This window comes from Lolium perenne, chromosome 1, assembly GCF_019359855.2.
Source record: "Lolium perenne isolate Kyuss_39 chromosome 1, Kyuss_2.0, whole genome shotgun sequence".
NCBI lineage: Eukaryota > Viridiplantae > Streptophyta > Magnoliopsida > Poales > Poaceae > Lolium > Lolium perenne.
Genome location: NC_067244.2, coordinates 77445389 through 77465080, shown reverse-complemented (window position 1 = coordinate 77465080; position 19692 = coordinate 77445389). Strand labels below are relative to the sequence as shown.

Sequence of the window (19692 nt, the reverse complement as noted above, 5' to 3'; positions counted from 1 at the left end):
AGCCAGGGACAAAGCCGTGAGTACATTTGGAATTGTACTCGCAAACCATTTACAAAGTAACATATCAAGGAGAACAAGGTACCGAGGACTAACTAGGAGATCAAGAGGGAATGACCACTTATATAACAAGAATATGTTATGTAGAAGAGAAGAAGTGTTTTAGTGGAGTTAGCATCTCAACTTCATGGGTGAAGGAGATGAGAGAATATATCTAAGACATCACTACTTGATTCAATTTAGGAAGATCTTTCACGACATAAACACTTACGAAGGGTAGACCCCAATTTTTATCAATTCCTTTCCGACCACCTCATTGTGGTCATCAACCATTTTTCCAAGATCTCGAGTACTCCAACACAAATCCCGTTTCTTTCCTTTGTCAAACATTTTCATAAACAAAACACATCAGGCTAAGCAACAGCCAATCCAACCGTCCATGACCGCGGACGCGGCTATTCGAATAGATTTAACTCTGCAGAGTTTGCACACTTTCCCCACAAGATCTGATAAATCCGCCGGGATCATCCCCGGGCCATCATACGAAAGTATGTGGGTATCGGATAACCAGTCGAAGCCTTTCGCCCATTCTAATTAGCAAGAGGTCCTACCCTATGGAGTATGTACCTCCCCGGCACCGTGGCAGCTCACCTCCTTTTGAGCGTGGCTCCACCGCCAAGCCAGGAGACCCATAGTGTCTTCCGGACGGGTCAGCCCCGAAGGCCTCCCGTTATACTATTGTCCCAACCTCGACAATCCGGACTCGGGGGTATCCGTACCCTTGTATAGTTATGCGGTGCCTCATGCTAAAGAGAACGAACGTCGAGCTAAGCCCCGTGCCCATGTTGGAGTAATGTGGTTGCGCTAGTTTGTTGTCATGGGTGAGTACTTAGGCGCCAAAGTTTTCGTAATATCCCAACCACTTTCTCATCCCCATCATTTTTACCAAATCCTTTCCTTTATCAAATTCTCACTTGGGCATAACATTATACCCAAGGTTTTAACAAAAAAACTTTTACAACAAGGTAAAACCTTGAGGGTTTTCCCAGCCTAAAGTTTATGCGTGACTAAGATGTATAATAGTATAATGATTGCCATCATAACATGAAGGGGTGTCAAGGTCATCCATACTCCAATTGAGCATGAATGGAGATGATCAAAAAGTAGAGCAATTTTAATGATATAATCCCAAGTTTTTACTAGAATTAGGGTGTCAAAAGGTGGGGAATGTGATTCACATACTTAGAGTAAGTAAGCAAAATATCGAGAGGGGACATTACACACTTGGTGGCAAGTATGTAAAAGAATCAAATTAAGCAAACCCAAGGAGACGCAAGAAAGCAAGAGACCAAGGATAGAAAGATCTCAACCAAGAACATGGATATAAAGAGTCAAAGTAAATGGCTTGCCTTGGCTTATTTGTCCCTGTACTTCTTCAACTCCATCAAAATAAGAATTCCCACAGTACAAATAAAATCCTTGTCCGATTCCACTTCTTCTTCTTCTCCGGAATTGTTCGCATCTAGCGTCGGAAAATATAAAAGGAACACAATCAATCACATTGCATCAACAAGACAACATTCAACAATCAACAACCAACCATGCAGCCAAGGTATAACATACTAAGGACTTATAGATACCACAAACAACTTCAAGAGTTTTAATTTAGAAAACCCCATTTATTTACCTAGTAGAGGTATGAGTGCATCACAACTTAGCAATTGCCTCTCTCGGTTATCACCATGGTATAAACCAAACATCCCCTGGTAGATAACATCATAAAGAGGACAAGAGCATTAGTTTGGCATCAAACACATTCACAGTACATTTTCAAACATTTTGGGAAAAGTAGAAAATAGTTTTCCTAACTTAGTTGGCTCACACAACACAACATCCAAAATAGGAAGCAAACCATATTCCACATCATTTGAAAACTTAAGCACAACAAAAGAGCTAATGTTAAATTGCAGAGATTTTGTTTTGCAAACATAAAACAAAGGTTGCCCACCTCTACTAAAAAGAGTTGGTCAAGGGTTTTAGACAAACCGAAAAGTTTTGTTTCAACAATGCATGTCACACATAAACATTACTAACAGCAACAAATATGTATGAACAGAGACTAATAATATTTTTCCTAGATAGCCAGTACTAATACAAGACTAACCCAATTGGAATCACTCAAAAAGGTTGAACCTACAATTTTAGGACCTTGCTTGAATCTGACTATACAGAAAACAAGATCTGTATGCCAAAAATTGTAGAAAAATCCTAAAAATATGAGGTCAGTTGCATCTGAAAGGTATTGACAATACGGTTCTAATGCAATTGGTTTCACTCGCAAATTCATCTCCAAGCTCATGGTATAAACAGACAAAGTCAGATCTGACCAGAAATTGATCTGTGAATCATTTCAATTCTATGTGGTCATTTGAAGTGAACCCAACGCCAAAATGAAGGTACTGGAGAGGGCTTTCACCCAAAATTGAGTTTGCTCAAAAAGGTTTTGTAAAACGGAAGAAATCTAACAAACAATGATTCTGCATGTTTGCAGAACTTTATTTATCATGCAAAATCCGTAACGAATTTGAGGATGAGACCAACGCCAAGTTGTAGATATTTTCCGTACCTATCTGCAGAACTTTGAACCACTCGATTTGGATCTGCACACGAGATTTGGCGGATTTTACAAGATCGTACCAGAATCTGAAACAGCAAGAAACAGAAATTACTGCAAGGTTTTGGACGAACTTTGCTCAAGAACTTCAGATCTGAGGATAGCTCAACCTTCTCCATGCTTGGACCAACATGCACCTGCATCAAGATCCAATCTTAGCAATGGAGGGAGAAGAAGAGGAGATTAAACCATCTAAGGTTAGGGAGAAGAAGGAGAGGGAGGCTCTCATGGTGAGGATGAGTTTGAGGGAGGGGGAGAGCTTCATCTTGGTGGCTTGCCATGGCTATGGCCGGCCATGGGAGCAAGGGGAGCACCATTTTCGTGGGGAAGTGGAGGAGGAGAGTGTGAGGGAGTGGAGGAAATAGTAGGGAGTGAAAAGAAATGAGGCAAAGGAGAGGAGTGGAGAGGAGTGGAGAGTGGGAAATGAGAGCAAGTGAGGAGGGAGTGGGCTGCCAAGCCCCTTTATATAGAGGGAGAGGGGGTGGGTTGGCTGCCTCCTCATTGATTGAGTTGGTTGGGAGGTAGCCTCCTCATTGATTGAGTTGGTTGGGAGGCTGCCCATTTATGGATTGGGGTAGGTGGGAGGCATGGCTTGTATAAGAAGGAAAAGGGGAGATAGTGCTGGCCGAATTTTGAATGCAAACACAAATTGGCCGGCTCCATTCTTGCCAAACAAAAATGAACAATGAGAGAGAGATGCACATCATCCATGTGCATGATGTTGAGGAGGTAATGTTGATGGAGGTTGAGACATAGAGATAGAAATGGAGAGTGAGAGTGATATGCATTAAAAGGAAAATTTGTTATCACTTTGTTTGTGGCAAACAAATGATGGAAAGAGATAGATCCAAGGTTTAGAGGGGTAGTGATGGAAGTACAGATACAATACCAATGGTGAATATGGTGGCATAAAATCAATTCAAGAGGTCAAGGTGTTGATGGAAAAGAATGGGGGAGTGAGATAGGTATGAGGAAAAATAAGTTGTTCTAAAAAAAAGAGGTCAATTGGGAGTGGTTTGAAATACTCCCTGAGTCTAGGGTTCAGTTGAAGGGAGTCCATTTGAAAGTATCAAATGATCATCCATTTGATCAAGAATTGGAGGATGAGGGGATACAATGTGGTAAATCAGTGATGTGCATAAGATGTGCAAGGATTGTCATTTGAAAATAAAGAATTTATTTGAAAGGGATTTGAAACACCTCAATTGGGAATGAACTCAAGTGGAATGGAATTTGAAAATGTTGAGAGAAACTAGTTGGAACATAGGAGGTCAAAATGTTCTACTTACTTTCTCAAGTGAAGTAGATTTTTTCTCAAATGTAAAATAAGCAAGAGGAAGACAAGAAATGGTATAGGTACCATAAACAAGCCTTTTGTAAAATGGAAAACAAAATAGAAAATAATGTTTTAGAAATCAGTACTTGGTAGAAATGGGATGAAAAACAAAACCCATTTCAGTTCTTTGTTTTCTTTGAAGAAATATCCTGAAAAGATTTTATAAAACTAGAAGTAGTTTTGTGATCAAAACTAGAGAAGGAAAAACAATAGGGTTTTTGAGAAAGAAAATTAATTTAGGGAGGAGTGTTCTCAAGGGTAGATGGTGGCCTCAAAATGTACCCATCATTCCCAATCTTGGTTTTGTGAAGATTAAACTTGAATAAAAACAAGAGGTAAAAGTGAAGGAAGTGATCTTGAGGTAAAACATTGGATAGGGTACAAGATCAAGTTGAAAATATGAGCTGCAAGGATTGACTGAGACATGCAAGACGTGGAGGTTGAAGAGGATGTTGCATAGATGAGATCCATGCATTGAGGTCAACAATAATAGTGGTGGTTGCTTAGATATCAACTGCCAAAGTCTGGAACTTATAAGCTTGCCAAAACAGATTGTTGACTTGGCTTCAGAATCAACCTATGATGAGTGGGTATAAGAGAAGGATGTGATGAGGGTAGATGATCCCAAATTTTGGATTCAAGGATGGTTTGAGCTGGACTAACACAAATAGGAATATCAAGATGGCACACTCATGTTGCCATCAGGAGAAGAGTTTGATGTAGTAAAAAGGAAAACAATTTTACCTAAGTCACACATGTTTTTTTATTAGGTGAGTTGTATGTTTGACCACTAGAGGTGTTGTTCTTTGAGGTACTCAACACAGAACTCAACAAGAAATCAAGACAATATATCTAGCGGCAGATCAAAGCAATTCATCACAACAAATAAATCAAGGCAACTCATCTAAATTAGTCTATAGAAAAAAGTTTTTGTTCCCCCTAATTTTTGAAATAAGGACAACTAATCAAGGTTGAAAAAGTTGGGGTGTTACAGATCTTCCACCCTTAAAATAATCTCGTCCCGAGATTACTGAGTGTAGAACTAGAGGGGTTATAAAGTTTAACCAAAGTCAGACTCCATTCTTCTGTAGACGTGTCGTTGTAGAGAAAGGCGTTTGCTTCATCTTCTGGGAGACATGTTGGATTTCGGCCGATGGCGAGCTTCATGAAGAGGTTGACTACTCCATGCAGGTGTTGGATCTGTAGCTTCTTCACGATCCTGGCGGAGGTTCAAGACTGTGGGAGGGTTAGTGCACCCAACGGTGCTTGAGCAGGGCTGAAAACCTTTTTAGAGTTAGCTTGATTTTAGTGGAAGACGAAGTCTTCCACCCTTAAGATTTTTCATCGGGTTCTCGGAAAAACTCAGAGCTTCTGCCTTGTAGTTCTGTCTGGGGCTTCGGAAGAAGTCATCGGTCTTCCTTGTTCAACTGAAGAATCTTCGGGGGCGACGTGCAGACCACCACTTCAAGAGGCACTCACGGTGTTAACTGAACCATATGGGACGCGCGGCGAGTTAGAAACGCCTGGTTGGTACCCATATGAAGCAGCAACAGGGGTCGTCGAAGACAATCTTCAGCTTGAGGGTCAGTGCTGATTTCAGTAGCAACTAAGAAGTTAGCGGGTAAACTACGCCTAAAGTCTTGAGTCTTGGAGTATCTTCAGAAGCTTCATTTGATGAGGACCAGATGAACCATGTGGTGTAGCTCGGCTTTGACGCTATTGTTCTCTCAACTTGTTAGACGGTGTGTTCGAGGGTAGTTTCAAAAAGATATCCTCGCGGTTAGCGCGAGTATACTCCAAGGTTAGACCAAGTTAGCATGTCTTCTCGTAGAGGTGCAGTCACTCTTGAAGGTGCGGGCTTCTGCTTTCTTGGCGTAGTAGAGATGCTCCAGCTGATCTTGAAAGTAGTCGGCGTGGATAGGGGTCTGGGTTAGTTTCTCTGACGGTTGAGAATCGATGGTTAACAGAGTTAACTTATCCAGTAACTAGCAGTTAGTATTCTAACGGCGTGGTTGATGAGGGTAAAAACATCTTAGGGAGGCTGTCTAAGCTAGGTTATCACACCGAGGGTGTTTTTCAAACCGAAGGATCAAGACAATCATGCACACAACAAACAGATAAAAACACTCAAGGTAACACACGAGGAACTACAAGCAATCATCACACCAGACATGGTACTCTAAGTACCCAAGGATGCCTAATACGTAGGGGTAGCTCAATCAAAGCGATTGAGTTTTGTCCTATCCATCCTATAGGTTTGGGGCTGGTCGCATATGTTGACGTCTTCATAACATTAGCATCAGCTTCAACTTGGATCCTTGTAGCAGTTGGTGGTGAAGGGGCCGGGTGTTGAGTCGTTGATGTTGAGGCGGAGGAGAAGGCTGCGTAGAACTTCTAGTCTCGACATCCCGGAAACATGAGGTCTTCGAAGAGGTAGCTGTTGAGGTGCTTCTAAAGTAGAGATCTTCTCGTGGCTGGCCTAAAAATAACTAGTCAAGAAATTGAGATCTTGATCCTTGACGACTGCGAAAGTGCGAGTCCAAAGAGGAACAAGGTCAGCTCTCTGACAGACTTTGGTGACAACCAAAGACATGATCCTTTATCCCTTTATGTGCACGGCTAAGTCGGCATCCAATCTTCAACAGCTGTCGTTGGAGATACACGAGTCTTCCCGAGGGATTGATCCATCTTTGAGTTTGAGTCTCCGGTCTGAGTTGGGGACATCGTCTAACCATGTGGGTTTGAAGTGGATGAGACAATAGAGTAAGAATTTTCAAACATTTTAATAAAGCGGAGAGATAAGAATTTAGAAGTTTTAAAGAAATAAGAGGAGTAGAAGCTATGCTTCCTACTAAAGAAATAATTTGTTTCGTAAATAGTTTTTCCCAATCACTTGTCTCCTAACTAACGTCCATGCTAACTAAGGTCTCCTACAGTCAGGATGGCTCTGATACCAGCTCTGTGGGGACCCCGGACTAGCTGTCCGAAATTCCCTGTTATGTATACAGTTCACGATCCCATGATCAGTGCGCCGTGAACACATAACCGAACTGATATCAAATTACACCATCCAATTACAAAGCGGAATAAGAAAATTACAACATGGTCACATGACCGATAATTACATAATAGCCTCGAAGGGCCTAACTAAACATCAGAGTAGCATCATCACTTCAGCAGCGCAGTACCCAAGTCATCTGCCATAACCCTACAGGCAACTGACTGGGAAGACGTTCCTAGATCGCATAGACGTCGCCAACTCCTTCTTCATCTGTCAAACTCCTTCAAGTCTGGCCAAGTAAATAGCCAGGGACAAAGCCGTGAGTACATTTGGAATTGTACTCGCAAACCATTTACAAAGTAACATATCAAGGAGAACAAGGTACCGAGGACTAACTAGGAGATCAAGAGGGAATGACCACTTATATAACAAGAATATGTTATGTAGAAGAGAAGAAGTGTTTTAGTGGAGTTAGCATCTCAACTTCATGGGTGAAGGAGATGAGAGAATATATCTAAGACATCACTACTTGATTCAATTTAGGAAGATCTTTCACGACATAAACACTTACGAAGGGTAGACCCCAATTTTTATCAATTCCTTTCCGACCACCTCATTGTGGTCATCAACCATTTTTCCAGATTCGAGTACTCCAACACAAATCCCGTTTCTTTCCTTTGTCAAACATTTTCATAAACAAAACACATCAGGCTAAGCAACAGCCAATCCAACCGTCCATGACCGCGGACGCGGCTATTCGAATAGATTTAACTCTGCAGAGTTTGCACACTTTCCCCACAAGATCTGATAAATCCGCCGGGATCATCCCCGGCCATCATACGAAAGTATGTGGGTATCGGATAACCAGTAAGCCTTTCGCCCATTCTAATTAGCAAGAGGTCCTACCCTATGGAGTATGTACCTCCCCGGCACCGTGGCAGCTCACCTCCTTTTGAGCGTGGCTCCACCGCCAAGCCAGGAGACCCATAGTGTCTTCCGGACGGGTCAGCCCCGAAGGCCTCCCGTTATACTATTGTCCCAACCTCGACAATCCGGACTCGGGGGTATCCGTACCCTTGTATAGTTATGCGGTGCCTCATGCTAAAGAGAACGAACGTCGAGCTAAGCCCCGTGCCCATGTTGGAGTAATGTGGTTGCGCTAGTTTGTTGTCATGGGTGAGTACTTAGGCGCCAAAGTTTTCGTAATATCCCAACCACTTTCTCATCCCCATCATTTTTACCAAATCCTTTCCTTTATCAAATTCTCACTTGGGCATAACATTATACCCAAGGTTTTAACAAAAAAACTTTTACAACAAGGTAAAACCTTGAGGGTTTTCCCAGCCTAAAGTTTATGCGTGACTAAGATGTATAATAGTATAATGATTGCCATCATAACATGAAGGGGTGTCAAGGTCATCCATACTCCAATTGAGCATGAATGGAGATGATCAAAAAGTAGAGCAATTTTAATGATATAATCCCAAGTTTTTACTAGAATTAGGGTGTCAAAAGGTGGGGAATGTGATTCACATACTTAGAGTAAGTAAGCAAAATATCGAGAGGGGACATTACACACTTGGTGGCAAGTATGTAAAAGAATCAAATTAAGCAAACCCAAGGAGACGCAAGAAAGCAAGAGACCAAGGATAGAAAGATCTCAACCAAGAACATGGATATAAAGAGTCAAAGTAAATGGCTTGCCTTGGCTTATTTGTCCCTGTACTTCTTCAACTCCATCAAAATAAGAATTCCCACAGTACAAATAAAATCCTTGTCCGATTCCACTTCTTCTTCTTCTCCGGAATTGTTCGCATCTAGCGTCGGAAAATATAAAAGGAACACAATCAATCACATTGCATCAACAAGACAACATTCAACAATCAACAACCAACCATGCAGCCAAGGTATAACATACTAAGGACTTATAGATACCACAAACAACTTCAAGAGTTTTAATTTAGAAAACCCCATTTATTTACCTAGTAGAGGTATGAGTGCATCACAACTTAGCAATTGCCTCTCTCGGTTATCACCATGGTATAAACCAAACATCCCCTGGTAGATAACATCATAAAGAGGACAAGAGCATTAGTTTGGCATCAAACACATTCACAGTACATTTTCAAACATTTTGGGAAAAGTAGAAAATAGTTTTCCTAACTTAGTTGGCTCACACAACACAACATCCAAAATAGGAAGCAAACCATATTCCACATCATTTGAAAACTTAAGCACAACAAAAGAGCTAATGTTAAATTGCAGAGATTTTGTTTTGCAAACATAAAACAAAGGTTGCCCACCTCTACTAAAAGAGTTGGTCAAGGGTTTTAGACAAACCGAAAAGTTTTGTTTCAACAATGCATGTCACACATAAACATTACTAACAGCAACAAATATGTATGAACAGAGACTAATAATATTTTTCCTAGATAGCCAGTACTAATACAAGACTAACCCAATTGGAATCACTCAAAAAGGTTGAACCTACAATTTTAGGACCTTGCTTGAATCTGACTATACAGAAAACAAGATCTGTATGCCAAAAATTGTAGAAAAATCCTAAAAATATGAGGTCAGTTGCATCTGAAAGGTATTGACAATACGGTTCTAATGCAATTGGTTTCACTCGCAAATTCATCTCCAAGCTCATGGTATAAACAGACAAAGTCAGATCTGACCAGAAATTGATCTGTGAATCATTTCAATTCTATGTGGTCATTTGAAGTGAACCCAACGCCAAAATGAAGGTACTGGAGAGGGCTTTCACCCAAAATTGAGTTTGCTCAAAAAGGTTTTGTAAAACGGAAGAAATCTAACAAACAATGATTCTGCATGTTTGCAGAACTTTATTTATCATGCAAAATCCGTAACGAATTTGAGGATGAGACCAACGCCAAGTTGTAGATATTTTCCGTACCTATCTGCAGAACTTTGAACCACTCGATTTGGATCTGCACACGAGATTTGGCGGATTTTACAAGATCGTACCAGAATCTGAAACAGCAAGAAACAGAAATTACTGCAAGGTTTTGGACGAACTTTGCTCAAGAACTTCAGATCTGAGGATAGCTCAACCTTCTCCATGCTTGGACCAACATGCACCTGCATCAAGATCCAATCTTAGCAATGGAGGGAGAAGAAGAGGAGATTAAAACCATCTAAGGTTAGGGAGAAGAAGGAGAGGGAGGCTCTCATGGTGAGGATGAGTTTGAGGGAGGGGGAGAGCTTCATCTTGGTGGCTTGCCATGGCTATGGCCGGCCATGGGAGCAAGGGGAGCACCATTTTCGTGGGGAAGTGGAGGAGGAGAGTGTGAGGGGAGTGGAGGAAATAGTAGGGAGTGAAAAGAAATGAGGCAAAGGAGAGGAGTGGAGAGGAGTGGAGAGTGGGAAATGAGAGCAAGTGAGGAGGGAGTGGGCTGCCAAGCCCCTTTATATAGAGGGAGAGGGGGTGGGTTGGCTGCCTCCTCATTGATTGAGTTGGTTGGGAGGTAGCCTCCTCATTGATTGAGTTGGTTGGGAGGCTGCCCATTTATGGATTGGGGTAGGTGGGAGGCATGGCTTGTATAAGAAGGAAAAGGGGAGATAGTGCTGGCCGAATTTTGAATGCAAACACAAATTGGCCGGCTCCATTCTTGCCAAACAAAAATGAACAATGAGAGAGAGATGCACATCATCCATGTGCATGATGTTGAGGAGGTAATGTTGATGGAGGTTGAGACATAGAGATAGAAATGGAGAGTGAGAGTGATATGCATTAAAAGGAAAATTTGTTATCACTTTGTTTGTGGCAAACAAATGATGGAAAGAGATAGATCCAAGGTTTAGAGGGGTAGTGATGGAAGTACAGATACAATACCAATGGTGAATATGGTGGCATAAAATCAATTCAAGAGGTCAAGGTGTTGATGGAAAAGAATGGGGGAGTGAGATAGGTATGAGGAAAAATAAGTTGTTCTAAAAAAGAGGTCAATTGGGAGTGGTTTGAAATACTCCCTGAGTCTAGGGTTCAGTTGAAGGGAGTCCATTTGAAAGTATCAAATGATCATCCATTTGATCAAGAATTGGAGGATGAGGGGATACAATGTGGTAAATCAGTGATGTGCATAAGATGTGCAAGGATTGTCATTTGAAAATAAAGAATTTATTTGAAAGGGATTTGAAACACCTCAATTGGGAATGAACTCAAGTGGAATGGAATTTGAAAATGTTGAGAGAAACTAGTTGGAACATAGGAGGTCAAAATGTTCTACTTACTTTCTCAAGTGAAGTAGATTTTTTCTCAAATGTAAAATAAGCAAGAGGAAGACAAGAAATGGTATAGGTACCATAAACAAGCCTTTTGTAAAATGGAAAACAAAATAGAAAATAATGTTTTAGAAATCAGTACTTGGTAGAAATGGGATGAAAAACAAAACCCATTTCAGTTCTTTGTTTTCTTTGAAGAAATATCCTGAAAAGATTTTATAAAACTAGAAGTAGTTTTGTGATCAAAACTAGAGAAGGAAAAACAATAGGGTTTTTGAGAAAGAAAATTAATTTAGGGAGGAGTGTTCTCAAGGGTAGATGGTGGCCTCAAAATGTACCCATCATTCCCAATCTTGGTTTTGTGAAGATTAAACTTGAATAAAAACAAGAGGTAAAAGTGAAGGAAGTGATCTTGAGGTAAAACATTGGATAGGGTACAAGATCAAGTTGAAAATATGAGCTGCAAGGATTGACTGAGACATGCAAGACGTGGAGGTTGAAGAGGATGTTGCATAGATGAGATCCATGCATTGAGGTCAACAATAATAGTGGTGGTTGCTTAGATATCAACTGCCAAAGTCCTGAACTTATAAGCTTGCCAAAACAGATTGTTGACTTGGCTTCAGAATCAACCTATGATGAGTGGGTATAAGAGAAGGATGTGATGAGGGTAGATGATCCCAAATTTTGGATTCAAGGATGGTTTGAGCTGGACTAACACAAATAGGAATATCAAGATGGCACACTCATGTTGCCATCAGGAGAAGAGTTTGATGTAGTAAAAAGGAAAACAATTTTACCTAAGTCACACATGTTTTTTTATTAGGTGAGTTGTATGTTTGACCACTAGAGGTGTTGTTCTTTGAGGTACTCAACACAGAACTCAACAAGAAATCAAGACAATATATCTAGCGGCAGATCAAAGCAATTCATCACAACAAATAAATCAAGGCAACTCATCTAAATTAGTCTATAGAAAAAAGTTTTTGTTCCCCCTAATTTTTGAAATAAGGACAACTAATCAAGGTTGAAAAAGTTGGGGTGTTACAGATCTTCCACCCTTAAAATAATCTCGTCCCGAGATTACTGAGTGTAGAACTAGAGGGGTTATAAAGTTTAACCAAAGTCAGACTCCATTCTTCTGTAGACGTGTCGTTGTAGAGAAAGGCGTTTGCTTCATCTTCTGGGAGACATGTTGGATTTCGGCCGATGGCGAGCTTCATGAAGAGGTTGACTACTCCATGCAGGTGTTGGATCTGTAGCTTCTTCACGATCCTGGCGGAGGTTCAAGACTGTGGGAGGGTTAGTGCACCCAACGGTGCTTGAGCAGGGCTGAAAACCTTTTTAGAGTTAGCTTGATTTTAGTGGAAGACGAAGTCTTCCACCCTTAAGATTTTTCATCGGGTTCTCGGAAAAACTCAGAGCTTCTGCCTTGTAGTTCTGTCTGGGGCTTCGGAAGAAGTCATCGGTCTTCCTTGTTCAATCAAGAATCTTCGGGGCGACGTGCAGACCACCACTTCAAGAGGCACTCACGGTGTTAACTGAACCATATGGGACGCGCGGCGAGTTAGAAACGCCTGGTTGGTACCCATATGAAGCAGCAACAGGGGTCGTCGAAGACAATCTTCAGCTTGAGGGTCAGTGCTGATTTCAGTAGCAACTAAGAAGTTAGCGGGTAAACTACGCCTAAAGTCTTGAGTCTTGGAGTATCTTCAGAAGCTTCATTTGATGAGGACCAGATGAACCATGTGGTGTAGCTCGGCTTTGACGCTATTGTTCTCTCAACTTGTTAGACGGTGTGTTCGAGGGTAGTTTCAAAAAGATATCCTCGCGGTTAGCGCGAGTATACTCCAAGGTTAGACCAAGTTAGCATGTCTTCTCGTAGAGGTGCAGTCACTCTTGAAGGTGCGGGCTTCTGCTTTCTTGGCGTAGTAGAGATGCTCCAGCTGATCTTGAAAGTAGTCGGCGTGGATAGGGGTCTGGGTTAGTTTCTCTGACGGTTGAGAATCGATGGTTAACAGAGTTAACTTATCCAGTAACTAGCGCTAGTATTCTAACGGCGTGGTTGATGAGGGTAAAAACATCTTAGGGAGGCTGTCTAAGCTAGGTTATCACACCGAGGGTGTTTTTCAAACCGAAGGATCAAGACAATCATGCACACAACAAACAGATAAAAACACTCAAGGTAACACACGAGGAACTACAAGCAATCATCACACCAGACATGGTACTCTAAGTACCCAAGGATGCCTAATACGTAGGGGTAGCTCAATCAAAGCGATTGAGTTTTGTCCTATCCATCCTATAGGTTTGGGGCTGGTCGCATATGTTGACGTCTTCATAACATTAGCATCAGCTTCAACTTGGATCCTTGTAGCAGTTGGTGGTGAAGGGGCCGGGTGTTGAGTCGTTGATGTTGAGGCGGAGGAGAAGGCTGCGTAGAACTTCTAGTCTCGACATCCCGGAAACATGAGGTCTTCGAAGAGGTAGCTGTTGAGGTGCTTCTAAAGTAGAGATCTTCTCGTGGCTGGCCTAAAAATAACTAGTCAAGAAATTGAGATCTTGATCCTTGACGACTGCGAAAGTGCGAGTCCAAAGAGGAACAAGGTCAGCTCTCTGACAGACTTTGGTGACAACCAAAGACATGATCCTTTATCCCTTTATGTGCACGGCTAAGTCGGCATCCAATCTTCAAGCGCTGTCGTTGGAGATACACGAGTCTTCCCGAGGGATTGATCCATCTTTGAGTTTGAGTCTCCGGTCTGAGTTGGGGACATCGTCTAACCATGTGGGTTTGAAGTGGATGAGACAATAGAGTAAGAATTTTCAAACATTTTAATAAAGCGGAGAGATAAGAATTTAGAAGTTTTAAAGAAATAAGAGGAGTAGAAGCTATGCTTCCTACTAAAGAAATAATTTGTTTCGTAAATAGTTTTTCCCAATCACTTGTCTCCTAACTAACGTCCATGCTAACTAAGGTCTCCTACAGTCAGGATGGCTCTGATACCAGCTCTGTGGGGACCCCGGACTAGCTGTCCGAAATTCCCTGTTATGTATACAGTTCACGATCCCATGATCAGTGCGCCGTGAACACATAACCGAACTGATATCAAATTACACCATCCAATTACAAAGCGGAATAAGAAAATTACAACATGGTCACATGACCGATAATTACATAATAGCCTCGAAGGGCCTAACTAAACATCAGAGTAGCATCATCACTTCAGCAGCGCAGTACCCAAGTCATCTGCCATAACCCTACAGGCAACTGACTGGGAAGACGTTCCTAGATCGCATAGACGTCGCCAACTCCTTCTTCATCTGTCAAACTCCTTCAAGTCTGGCCAAGTAAATAGCCAGGGACAAAGCCGTGAGTACATTTGGAATTGTACTCGCAAACCATTTACAAAGTAACATATCAAGGAGAACAAGGTACCGAGGACTAACTAGGAGATCAAGAGGGAATGACCACTTATATAACAAGAATATGTTATGTAGAAGAGAAGAAGTGTTTTAGTGGAGTTAGCATCTCAACTTCATGGGTGAAGGAGATGAGAGAATATATCTAAGACATCACTACTTGATTCAATTTAGGAAGATCTTTCACGACATAAACACTTACGAAGGGTAGACCCCAATTTTTATCAATTCCTTTCCGACCACCTCATTGTGGTCATCAACCATTTTTCCAGTACTCCGAGTACTCCAACACAAATCCCGTTTCTTTCCTTTGTCAAACATTTTCATAAACAAAACACATCAGGCTAAGCAACAGCCAATCCAACCGTCCATGACCGCGGACGCGGCTATTCGAATAGATTTAACTCTGCAGAGTTTGCACACTTTCCCCACAAGATCTGATAAATCCGCCGGGATCATCCCCGGGCCATCATACGAAAGTATGTGGGTATCGGATAACCAGTCGAAGCCTTTCGCCCATTCTAATTAGCAAGAGGTCCTACCCTATGGAGTATGTACCTCCCCGGCACCGTGGCAGCTCACCTCCTTTTGAGCGTGGCTCCACCGCCAAGCCAGGAGACCCATAGTGTCTTCCGGACGGGTCAGCCCCGAAGGCCTCCCGTTATACTATTGTCCCAACCTCGACAATCCGGACTCGGGGGTATCCGTACCCTTGTATAGTTATGCGGTGCCTCATGCTAAAGAGAACGAACGTCGAGCTAAGCCCCGTGCCCATGTTGGAGTAATGTGGTTGCGCTAGTTTGTTGTCATGGGTGAGTACTTAGGCGCCAAAGTTTTCGTAATATCCCAACCACTTTCTCATCCCCATCATTTTTACCAAATCCTTTCCTTTATCAAATTCTCACTTGGGCATAACATTATACCCAAGGTTTTAACAAAAAAACTTTTACAACAAGGTAAAACCTTGAGGGTTTTCCCAGCCTAAAGTTTATGCGTGACTAAGATGTATAATAGTATAATGATTGCCATCATAACATGAAGGGGTGTCAAGGTCATCCATACTCCAATTGAGCATGAATGGAGATGATCAAAAAGTAGAGCAATTTTAATGATATAATCCCAAGTTTTTACTAGAATTAGGGTGTCAAAAGGTGGGGAATGTGATTCACATACTTAGAGTAAGTAAGCAAAATATCGAGAGGGGACATTACACACTTGGTGGCAAGTATGTAAAAGAATCAAATTAAGCAAACCCAAGGAGACGCAAGAAAGCAAGAGACCAAGGATAGAAAGATCTCAACCAAGAACATGGATATAAAGAGTCAAAGTAAATGGCTTGCCTTGGCTTATTTGTCCCTGTACTTCTTCAACTCCATCAAAATAAGAATTCCCCACAGTACAAATAAAATCCTTGTCCGATTCCACTTCTTCTTCTTCTCCGGAATTGTTCGCATCTAGCGTCGGAAAATATAAAAGGAACACAATCAATCACATTGCATCAACAAGACAACATTCAACAATCAACAACCAACCATGCAGCCAAGGTATAACATACTAAGGACTTATAGATACCACAAACAACTTCAAGAGTTTTAATTTAGAAAACCCCATTTATTTACCTAGTAGAGGTATGAGTGCATCACAACTTAGCAATTGCCTCTCTCGGTTATCACCATGGTATAAACCAAACATCCCCTGGTAGATAACATCATAAAGAGGACAAGAGCATTAGTTTGGCATCAAACACATTCACAGTACATTTTCAAACATTTTGGGAAAAGTAGAAAATAGTTTTCCTAACTTAGTTGGCTCACACAACACAACATCCAAAATAGGAAGCAAACCATATTCCACATCATTTGAAAACTTAAGCACAACAAAAGAGCTAATGTTAAATTGCAGAGATTTTGTTTTGCAAACATAAAACAAAGGTTGCCCACCTCTACTAAAAAGAGTTGGTCAAGGGTTTTAGACAAACCGAAAAGTTTTGTTTCAACAATGCATGTCACACATAAACATTACTAACAGCAACAAATATGTATGAACAGAGACTAATAATATTTTTCCTAGATAGCCAGTACTAATACAAGACTAACCCAATTGGAATCACTCAAAAAGGTTGAACCTACAATTTTAGGACCTTGCTTGAATCTGACTATACAGAAAACAAGATCTGTATGCCAAAAATTGTAGAAAAATCCTAAAAATATGAGGTCAGTTGCATCTGAAAGGTATTGACAATACGGTTCTAATGCAATTGGTTTCACTCGCAAATTCATCTCCAAGCTCATGGTATAAACAGACAAAGTCAGATCTGACCAGAAATTGATCTGTGAATCATTTCAATTCTATGTGGTCATTTGAAGTGAACCCAACGCCAAAATGAAGGTACTGGAGAGGGCTTTCACCCAAAATTGAGTTTGCTCAAAAAGGTTTTGTAAAACGGAAGAAATCTAACAAACAATGATTCTGCATGTTTGCAGAACTTTATTTATCATGCAAAATCCGTAACGAATTTGAGGATGAGACCAACGCCAAGTTGTAGATATTTTCCGTACCTATCTGCAGAACTTTGAACCACTCGATTTGGATCTGCACACGAGATTTGGCGGATTTTACAAGATCGTACCAGAATCTGAAACAGCAAGAAACAGAAATTACTGCAAGGTTTTGGACGAACTTTGCTCAAGAACTTCAGATCTGAGGATAGCTCAACCTTCTCCATGCTTGGACCAACATGCACCTGCATCAAGATCCAATCTTAGCAATGGAGGGAGAAGAAGAGGAGATTAAACCATCTAAGGTTAGGGAGAAGAAGGAGAGGGAGGCTCTCATGGTGAGGATGAGTTTGAGGGAGGGGGAGAGCTTCATCTTGGTGGCTTGCCATGGCTATGGCCGGCCATGGGAGCAAGGGGAGCACCATTTTCGTGGGGAAGTGGAGGAGGAGAGTGTGAGGGAGTGGAGGAAATAGTAGGGAGTGAAAAGAAATGAGGCAAAGGAGAGGAGTGGAGAGGAGTGGAGAGTGGGAAATGAGAGCAAGTGAGGAGGGAGTGGGCTGCCAAGCCCCTTTATATAGAGGGAGAGGGGGTGGGTTGGCTGCCTCCTCATTGATTGAGTTGGTTGGGAGGTAGCCTCCTCATTGATTGAGTTGGTTGGGAGGCTGCCCATTTATGGATTGGGGTAGGTGGGAGGCATGGCTTGTATAAGAAGGAAAAGGGGAGATAGTGCTGGCCGAATTTTGAATGCAAACACAAATTGGCCGGCTCCATTCTTGCCAAACAAAAATGAACAATGAGAGAGAGATGCACATCATCCATGTGCATGATGTTGAGGAGGTAATGTTGATGGAGGTTGAGACATAGAGATAGAAATGGAGAGTGAGAGTGATATGCATTAAAAGGAAAATTTGTTATCACTTTGTTTGTGGCAAACAAATGATGGAAAGAGATAGATCCAAGGTTTAGAGGGGTAGTGATGGAAGTACAGATACAATACCAATGGTGAATATGGTGGCATAAAATCAATTCAAGAGGTCAAGGTGTTGATGGAAAAGAATGGGGGAGTGAGATAGGTATGAGGAAAAAATAAGTTGTTCTAAAAAAGAGGTCAATTGGGAGTGGTTTGAAATACTCCCTGAGTCTAGGGTTCAGTTGAAGGGAGTCCATTTGAAAGTATCAAATGATCATCCATTTGATCAAGAATTGGAGGATGAGGGGATACAATGTGGTAAATCAGTGATGTGCATAAGATGTGCAAGGATTGTCATTTGAAAATAAAGAATTTATTTGAAAGGGATTTGAAACACCTCAATTGGGAATGAACTCAAGTGGAATGGAATTTGAAAATGTTGAGAGAAACTAGTTGGAACATAGGAGGTCAAAATGTTCTACTTACTTTCTCAAGTGAAGTAGATTTTTTCTCAAATGTAAAATAAGCAAGAGGAAGACAAGAAATGGTATAGGTACCATAAACAAGCCTTTTGTAAAATGGAAAACAAAATAGAAAATAATGTTTTAGAAATCAGTACTTGGTAGAAATGGGATGAAAAACAAAACCCATTTCAGTTCTTTGTTTTCTTTGAAGAAATATCCTGAAAAGATTTTATAAAACTAGAAGTAGTTTTGTGATCAAAACTAGAGAAGGAAAAACAATAGGGTTTTTGAGAAAGAAAATTAATTTAGGGAGGAGTGTTCTCAAGGGTAGATGGTGGCCTCAAAATGTACCCATCATTCCCAATCTTGGTTTTGTGAAGATTAAACTTGAATAAAAACAAGAGGTAAAAGTGAAGGAAGTGATCTTGAGGTAAAACATTGGATAGGGTACAAGATCAAGTTGAAAATATGAGCTGCAAGGATTGACTGAGACATGCAAGACGTGGAGGTTGAAGAGGATGTTGCATAGATGAGATCCATGCATTGAGGTCAACAATAATAGTGGTGGTTGCTTAGATATCAACTGCCAAAGTCTGGAACTTATAAGCTTGCCAAAACAGATTGTTGACTTGGCTTCAGAATCAACCTATGATGAGTGGGTATAAGAGAAGGATGTGATGAGGGTAGATGATCCCAAATTTTGGATTCAAGGATGGTTTGAGCTGGACTAACACAAATAGGAATATCAAGATGGCACACTCATGTTGCCATCAGGAGAAGAGTTTGATGTAGTAAAAAGGAAAACAATTTTACCTAAGTCACACATGTTTTTTTATTAGGTGAGTTGTATGTTTGACCACTAGAGGTGTTGTTCTTTGAGGTACTCAACACAGAACTCAACAAGAAATCAAGACAATATATCTAGCGGCAGATCAAAGCAATTCATCACAACAAATAAATCAAGGCAACTCATCTAAATTAGTCTATAGAAAAAAGTTTTTGTTCCCCCTAATTTTTGAAATAAGGACAACTAATCAAGGTTGAAAAAGTTGGGGTGTTACATAGAACTTAGAATAAAACCGGGGCACAATATCATTCCATTCAAGAGAATCCCCATTATCCAGTAATTTATACCAATGCG

The 19692-nt window shown here is 41.1% G+C and overlaps 3 long non-coding RNA genes across 4 annotated transcripts; all 3 read right to left on the bottom strand.

Moving 5' to 3' along the window:
* Nucleotides 1-361: 361 nt before the first annotated feature.
* On the bottom strand, nt 362-3976 carry LOC127293877 (uncharacterized). Its single transcript, XR_007846209.2, has 3 exons — nt 2624-3976; nt 1685-1760; nt 362-1519 (listed from the first exon to the last, which is right to left on the bottom strand). It is a non-coding gene; the product is annotated as an uncharacterized lncRNA (long non-coding RNA).
* Nucleotides 3977-6987: 3011 nt separating this feature from the next.
* On the bottom strand, nt 6988-11791 carry LOC127293883 (uncharacterized). Of its 2 annotated transcripts, XR_011755634.1 has the most exons (4): nt 9929-11791; nt 8991-9066; nt 8713-8825; nt 6988-7297 (listed from the first exon to the last, which is right to left on the bottom strand). It is a non-coding gene; the product is annotated as an uncharacterized lncRNA (long non-coding RNA). The 2 variants fall into 2 exon arrangements; XR_011755635.1 differs by lacking the exon at nt 8991-9066.
* A 2498-nt stretch (nt 11792-14289) lies between these two features.
* LOC139829976 (uncharacterized) lies at nt 14290-18255 on the bottom strand. The gene is made up of 3 exons (XR_011755632.1): nt 17238-18255; nt 16299-16374; nt 14290-16133 (listed from the first exon to the last, which is right to left on the bottom strand). It is a non-coding gene; the product is annotated as an uncharacterized lncRNA (long non-coding RNA).
* Between the last annotated feature and the right edge of the window lie 1437 nt (nt 18256-19692).